The 8,208-nt window shown below is 29.1% G+C and overlaps 1 pseudogene; it reads left to right on the forward strand.

Annotated features, from left to right (window-relative positions):
* Positions 1–659: 659 nt before the first annotated feature.
* LOC146931252 (auxin-induced protein 10A5 pseudogene) lies at positions 660–1,263 on the forward strand (annotated as a pseudogene).
* Positions 1,264–8,208: the final 6,945 nt, after the last annotated feature.

An 8,208-nucleotide genomic window follows, 5' to 3' on the forward strand; every position in this document is an offset into this window, starting at 1 on the left:
CTCTTAATGTGGAGAGAATCAAACTTAATGTTAGTTAGACCAAATGTTCGTTAACATGAATGAATGTGGATCATAAACATAGGATCCCCTGCCTGCTAATATAACTCTGTTTTTATTGGATTAAGATTGCTACGTGACTGCTCACCTTATCCATTTCTCTACAAAATTGCAATGAACCCTTCATTAATTTGCTTTCGACCTATTAAGATTTCAGGTGTAGCTAGCGCCCACATTCTTGTTTTGTTTGTCGTCATCTTTTTCTTGTTCCATTCGTGGTTTTCAACTGATGAATGAGAAAAAACATTACATGTGTGCAATGTTGTTTGTGGCGTGCTAAATTAAGAGAAAGAGGCTAGAATTTTGAACATAATAATAATTGTCACGTTGGTAGCTAGGTTGAATAGATAGAAATTGGTAATAACCATGAATAATTGACCAATTCATCTTCATTATTAACATTCATGATTTATCAAATCAAACCACTGACGTCAACAACGTGGCCACTTCAAGAACATGCATCACAGAAAACAAAGTAGTTTTTTTGTGAAAAAACTGTGGGCAATCTAGTTATTATGTGAAGCGCCATGTTGGACCTGTTAAATGCATGATTCAAACTAGTGTCTTACATTATTAATTATATAGTAAAATAAAAATACTTGTGTATATACATGCAAGTAAGTATATATATAAAATCATGTATGATTCAGAATTTGATAGAAAGCTCTTCAAAAAAATCGATATACAACTACTAGCTAGCAAGTGTGTTTCAATACAAAAATATATGGGTATGTGTATGCTTCTAGAGATGATTCTACATGCAGTGCAAATGTTACGACTACGGTCTCAATACTACACAAAGCATCAATTTTCAAGACAAAATTCCAAGAAAATAGGTCATCATGTTCCAAAAGGACATTTTGCGGTGTACGTAGGTGATAAGGATGATGAATATATGAGGCGGTTTGTGGTCCCATTATCCTTGTTGAAGGAACCTATGTTTCAGGCCTTCTTGTGTTGTGCTGAGGAAGAGTTTGGTTTTGAACACCCAATGGGAAATATTGTTATTCCATGTTCCATTCATTATTTTGTTACTCTTACTTCTCGTTTCAATGTCTCATAAGTAAGTTCAGTCACATGATCTTAACATATATAAGTATATATTCCACACTAATTCTCTATTTGTATTTCATGTATATGTATATGATATGTGAGAAAAATAAGATCGTGTATATCTCACTCATTTGAAGTGAGTAATTATCATTATATGAGCATGTATATGTACATAACATATGTATTAATGGTTGATTTTTGTCATTAATTTTTTTCTCTTAAGGTAAATTACTATTTAATTGCTTTTAGATGAATGAAACTAATACTCCAAATGTCATTGTATTCATAGTCATCCTTCTCTTCTCATGTTCATTAGTAAACGAAGAGAAGCGGCATAGGAAAATGTAAAATAATACACTTTTTGCGGCAGAGCTCATGCAAATGACGTAAATATGTAACAATACTAGTGTGTGTGTGTTGGATAAATGTTTTTTATCATGGTTTTGGTGAAGCAATACTAGAAAAAGAAAAGAAAAAAAAAAACATGTAAAATTGTTGGGTGGGTAGTGGCTATAAAGGGGGGAAATAAAGGTTTGTAAATGGGCTTGGCTCGTCTTGAAAGGAAAAATAAAACCTTGTTTGTCTTATGAGAGGGAACCATATAGTTGATTAGTCATGGAGTCAAGATTCTCTTCATTTCTAGAAAAAAATAGTTTTATATTTATGAGAAAAATAGATAGATATAAGTGTAATATTGGCAGACTCCGTTTTATAAATATTTTATAAAAATAGGTTCCATCAATATCACATTTATGTTTATCTCTTTCTTAAATGAAACTATTTTTTTTTCAAAAAAAAATTAAAAGAATCCCACTCAAGAGAAAACCGCAGGCAAGAAAAATAAGAAACATAGGCAAAGACCTAATGAGTAAAGATGAAAAATAGGGTTTCAATGGTGAATGGTTGTACGGTAAAGTTCTTATGTTTATACTATGATTTTAATATGTTGTTCTTAATACTTGAGTTTGTCATTATGTATAATTTTAGTAGGGTTTTTCCTAGATTACCTTTAAAGAATGACGGGCAACTTACCCATTAACCAATAAAAATGAGTCTTTGTTAATAGGGTCAATGGTAGTTTATAGGTGCCATTTGAAAATATACTTACGTGGTCATTGGTCAATGTATTTTTAAATGGGTAACCTAAATGTCACTTTTTAGTATTTGTTTTGTCTTCTCTTAATGATGATTTGTTATATCAACTTTTGAGAAATCGCTCTTTTTTCTATGGCAAATGTTAACTTGTGCCCTAAGGGCACATGTTAAGGAACTCATTAAAGAAATATACGCATCAAAAGTTGTGTAGTCAACTTCTAAAAAGTTAAAATATCATGTTTTCCAATGTAAAATTTCTTTTTTTGGATTCCTTAACATGTGCCCTAAGGGCACAAGTTAACATGACCCTTTTTCTATTTGGTTTGATTATTGTTTCCGAGTGTTACTAGGAAGACTTTGGTATACCTAATATTATATTATAGTGGAAGGTTTACTAGACTAAATCATGAGGTTTGCTATTGTGATCGGTAATTGTATTTTGTTGTTTGTATGTTTATCTATTTATGTGAGGACATACCGTTTTTACATAGACTATTATCTCTACTTCAACAAAGTGGTATCAAAGTCTCTTGTAACACAAGGTGATCATATATTTTATGTTGAAGTATAATAGTTTGTTAGTAGCTACTTTTTTTTTTTTTTTTAATAAGTTAGTAGCTAGTTAGTTTATTGATTATCTACTAGCTGTATATATAGAGCATTTCATGTACCTATTTACCATCTTTTTTTATCGATATAAATTCTAAGGAATTTTTCCTTCTATCAACCTCTTAAAACTTATTTTTCCTATGAGATGGATCGCCATCTCATTGATCATGTGATTTGTAACATGGTACTAGAGTGATATTGTGCTTATATTTCTGCTGATGAAATTGATATGAAGAACATTATTGAACTTATGAGTTATGATTACAAAGAAGTTTATTGCAGCATTTGAGGAAGGGTAATTAAAATATTGATATTGTTTACAAAATTTTGGTTGCATTCTTCCATATATGCTACCAAATTGAGTTTGGAGAAACATCATCTTTGTTATTTGTGTCTTACCAACATAGAAAAGAGTTCTACCGTAATTCCAATAGCAATTCAAACTTGATCTAAGTTAATGTAGCTTATGGGAAATGATCTTCTAAATTGACACCGTAAAACTAGTTTTTAAAGAAAATTAATTACCTTCAAACTTGAGATCAACTCAAAACTCCTTAGAATAACTTTTAGGCTCCACAGATTCTCCCACATTTCTTCACCCAATAATATTGTGTAATTATTTTTTTTAAATAGAAAAACAATTTTTAGTAATCAAAGGCGAGACCGAGAACCCAAATCAAGAGCTAAAAGGGGTATGACAACTTCAGGAGGGGGGTGTATGCCCCAATTACAATTGGGTTTATACATTTCAAGCCTAGACAACCCATCAGCTACATAGATTCCTGAAAATTGCTCTTACCCTTTCAAAATTGTTCGTTAATTGTCGCGGGCACCTTTAAGATCGGCTGCATCAACTAAAAAGGTTGATTGAACCGGTCTTAAAATGTCAGCGGCAATTAACTACCGCCGATACAAGGGAATAAACAATTTTAAAAAGGAGAAGAGCAATAAACTAGTTTCCTGTTCGGTGAACAAAACAAAATTCGACCCTAGGAATTCTCGAAGCGGTGACCTTGCAACAACGGACAATGTCGTTTAATGGTAAGGAGGAGAACTGCTAAACTCTCAAAGGGAGGAAAGATTCTCTTCTATTAAAAATATTTTGTCATTATCATATATGTGCATGTCACATATGATGTAATATTGTTGATCATAAGCCACCTGCAAAAGTGCCATTCTGAATAGTATCTTTTTACTAGTCCTGCAATCCACAAGAGGGACACATTACTTATGCGATGTATAGCATCCATTTTTTAATCCAATGCAAGACTCTTACTCACTCTCTTGACATGCCAACATCTCATTGAACTCTATATTGGTTAGTCGTGATAAATAATGCACTCCTAAAATGACAGTATGACAGCTAAAGGGAATTTCTTAAATTCTTGATACATTATCTGCAAATTACTATTAGTCAATGGTTGCATGTTATTATGTCTTATGCAGTTAAAATCAATGGCTGTATTTGTCATAACAGCTTGCAGGATTAGTACTTTTTGAAGAGCACGGAAAGTCCTTTTGATTGTATAAGTCTTCATCAATACCCCAATGTTTCTAACTGCACAAGTACTACGAATGACACAATATATAATTAAATTGCAAACTGATGAGACATTGTTTGTAAGGTGGAAATTGCCTATATGTAATCACATGCCTTGGCAGTTGGTAAGGACCCTACACATGCACACCAAGGATTTTATTGTCCCAACTCTCAAGAGCACATTAAAGTAATTATATACTACATAATAGTTTATTTTTGTTCACTTTTATTTTCTTCATATTAATGTTTCTTAAACACATTTATGTAGTTTAAAAATCTGGGGATGGAGTATGTGTATCTTGATCTGATTTCGGTTGCCAGTCATGTGTTTGCGACATGATCTTGAAAACAATTTCATTTTCTCCAATGATGGTTTGCTTCTCTTTGATATCTAGAAGGGATTTAAAAAACTATGGAAGAGTTTTGCACATTAGGCTTTACATGGTGAGCTATAATTGAATGACAGTGTAAAATTGTATACACTGACAGTGCACAGTCATTAACCTCTTTATTTATCATTTTATTTTAGTTGATGAAATTGGTTATAACTATAAGAATTAGTTACTCTAATACTACATGTTAAATGCTTACTCTAATAAATTGAGTATAGCCGAGAAAAGAGGTTGATGCCTTGTTCATCGCTTCTAACATATCTGCAATAGCCAACAAACAATGTTGCTATATTAATTATCTGATACATGTACAACTTCAAAACCATAAGAAGGACCGGCTATAGAACACTTTGACCACCATGTCTGCCAATTTCCAAGTAACAGTAACATTATATGTTGCTCAATATTTACTTTTTTATACAATATGGAACTTCTAACTCACACTTAACACAAATACATGTCACACACTCACCTATATATTGTGTGTATGTGTGTAGGCACACATTATGATTCAAGAAATCCTTTGAAAATACGATTTTGACCACCCCTTTTCATTCTAGGATGACTTTAATTTGGTGAATTTAATATATTAAAATGGTCACAATATGTTTCAAGAGTTATTTCTACACTATAACTCTATGAATAGTGTGTAGATCCTATGAAATATCTCTGAAGAGTGTAGCTCTTTTTTAAAGGGTTAAATATATTTTTGGTCCCTATAAATATACCAACTTTTCATTTTAGTCCCTCTAAAATTTTCCTTCAATTTTTAGTCCCTATAAAATTTTCAATCACTACTTTTGGTCCCTATTTTAAAGTAAAATCATATGTAGAATTCATATTATTGAATAAAAGTTTGCAAAAAAATTCATAATATTATAAGAATCTCTCCCAAAAAAATTTAGAATTTTTAAAAAAAACATGAATTTAATATGAATTTTTATATTTTTTATGGTTAAAAATTCATATTAAATTTATGCTTTGTTAAAAAATTCTAATTTTTTTTGGGAAAGATTTTTTCAATATTCTACACATTTCTGCACAATTTCATTAAAAAAATACAAAAATTAAATTTAAAATAGGGACCAAAAGTAGTGATTGAAAATTTTATAGAGACTAAAAGCTGAAGGAAAATTTTAGAGGGACTAAAACGAAAATTTAGTATATTTATAGGGACCAAAAACATATTTAACTCTTTTTTAAATTTAGAGGTCCTTTTATTTCTTGTGTTTATCTTTTCCATTTTAGGTTGTCGTTTTCTTGAGTATGCTTTGTGTTCGGCTAATATCTAGTAATCTGTTGGTTGTTTCAAAAACAAAGAACCACCTCTCTAAAGTAGGCATGATTACTTCCAATTTATTTGTATTTTCATTTCAACTAATAAAAAAAGAGAATATAGATCAAATATATACCTCATAATTTTTTAAAAGAATTCTACCAATTTTAGAATTTTTTTAAAATGTGTAAACATTATTTTTATTGTCTTTGAAAATGCATTTTTCCAGTTTCTGTATTCTCTCTATCACAATTGTTACTATGCAAGTCTTCCATGTTATGGTTAGCAATTTCAAATGATTAGAAGTTTTAGAAGAAAATATTTGTCGATAATGAAAATAGCTAAAAAAGTTCTGGCGAAAAAACAAATATCCACTAGTGTAAACCAATTTAAAGTAAGAGATTGTTTAGTAAATATCCCTCAAACTATTTGTTATAAAATAAAAGTGGGTTTAAGTCTGCAAATTGGTGCAAGTTAATAAATATGTTTTAATGAAAATTACTAAAGTAGCCCTCAAACTATTAGTTTTAAATAATAAAGATGAAAGATATTTTTATCCAAATAAAAAGGTGCACTTTTGCTAACTTGAACCTTCATCTTTTTGTTGGTCTAAGTTAGCAAACTCATGTGTGTACACACAGGTTTATATCTTATAGTCTTGCTCAAAAAAATATCTTATAGTCAACATTTGTCAAAAAAAAATGCTTACAGTCAACATTGTAATATATTACATTGACTAACACTTTAAGTAATAATAATAATTATTTTTTAATGGAATATATTTTTTTTGTATTTCTTTGAAAGGAATATTTTGTTTATGTTTAATAATTTAATTTGTTCACATTTGGTTGGCTTGAAGTTAGTATTATTAATAGTTATTTATTTTTTGTGACTATTGATATTTTATTAATTAATAGTATTTTTCATAAAATTTCTTTATATATACATATTTTTAAATTTTATAGTCAAGATATATAATATATTATTAATTTACTCTTTTTACCAAAAATGGCAAACACATCCAATGATTTAAATTTTTATAGAAAATATTTTTTATTTTTTTTAAAAGGAATAAGTTTTAATATTTAATATTATACTTTGTTCACATTTTTTTGACTGGTATTTATTTTTTGGGTCAAATGACTGGAATTCATTATTAATTGTTATTTATTTCTATGGTAATATTTAATATTTATTTCTATTGTTTAAAATTGTATATTTAATATTTCTATCACATTAACATGTCATCAGTTTTCATATAATAATTCATGGTTAATATTTCCATTAATTCAATTTCATACTGCTTAAAACAAAATTATAGTAAAAAAATAATTATATAAAATTGGAAGGACGATGTATTAAATTGTGGTATTATTTTCCTAATTTTTTTTATAATACATAACTTGAATTTTATTTAGTATTTATAAATTAAAATTATATATCATTAATTTGGTCAACAAAACAAATTGGTATAATGTTATTTTTATAAGTTAATAAATATTTTCATTAATTCAATTTGATACTACCAAAAAAATATATAAACTGAAAATATATATATATATATATATATATTGGGAAAAAATCCACTGCAAATTGATTAAGACGGGTATACCTAGTCTTTGAGAAACAGCACATATGAAGAACATATCACCTTTTAAATTACGAAATTATCTTTAAACTTATATCATTAGCATGTGCAACCAAAACTATCTAGTTCAAAATGTCAGGAAATAAGCGCGCTCATGAAGTGTCTCTCAAAGATGAGGAGACCAAAAAAAAGGTAAACAACATGCGAGAGCAACCCGTAGACAACGTTGGTAAGCATTTTTATTATTTCTTATGTCAATTATGTAATTATTTCTTCTTGCATTTTCATATGAATTCCTATGATTTTTTTTCATTAGTGATCATCATTTATTTATATATTTTAATTATCTTACTTATTGTTTTCATCGGGATCGGATCAAATGTTTTCATCTGATAATGAAGAAGGAGAAGGAGAAGAAGAAGGTAAAGTTGATGATTATGACAAAGACAACGACGACGACGATGATGATGATGATGATGATGATGATGAAGAGCAAGATGAAGAAGCAAATGATGAAGTTGAAGAACAAGATAGATCCAAATAAGAAGAGTATGTTAACCCTCATTCCTCGTTTATTATCTCGCATACTATGTCATTT

This window comes from Medicago sativa, chromosome 4 (assembly GCF_051527215.1).
Source record: "Medicago sativa cultivar Bolivia chromosome 4, Bolivia_mono, whole genome shotgun sequence".
Taxonomy (NCBI): Eukaryota; Viridiplantae; Streptophyta; class Magnoliopsida; order Fabales; family Fabaceae; genus Medicago; species Medicago sativa.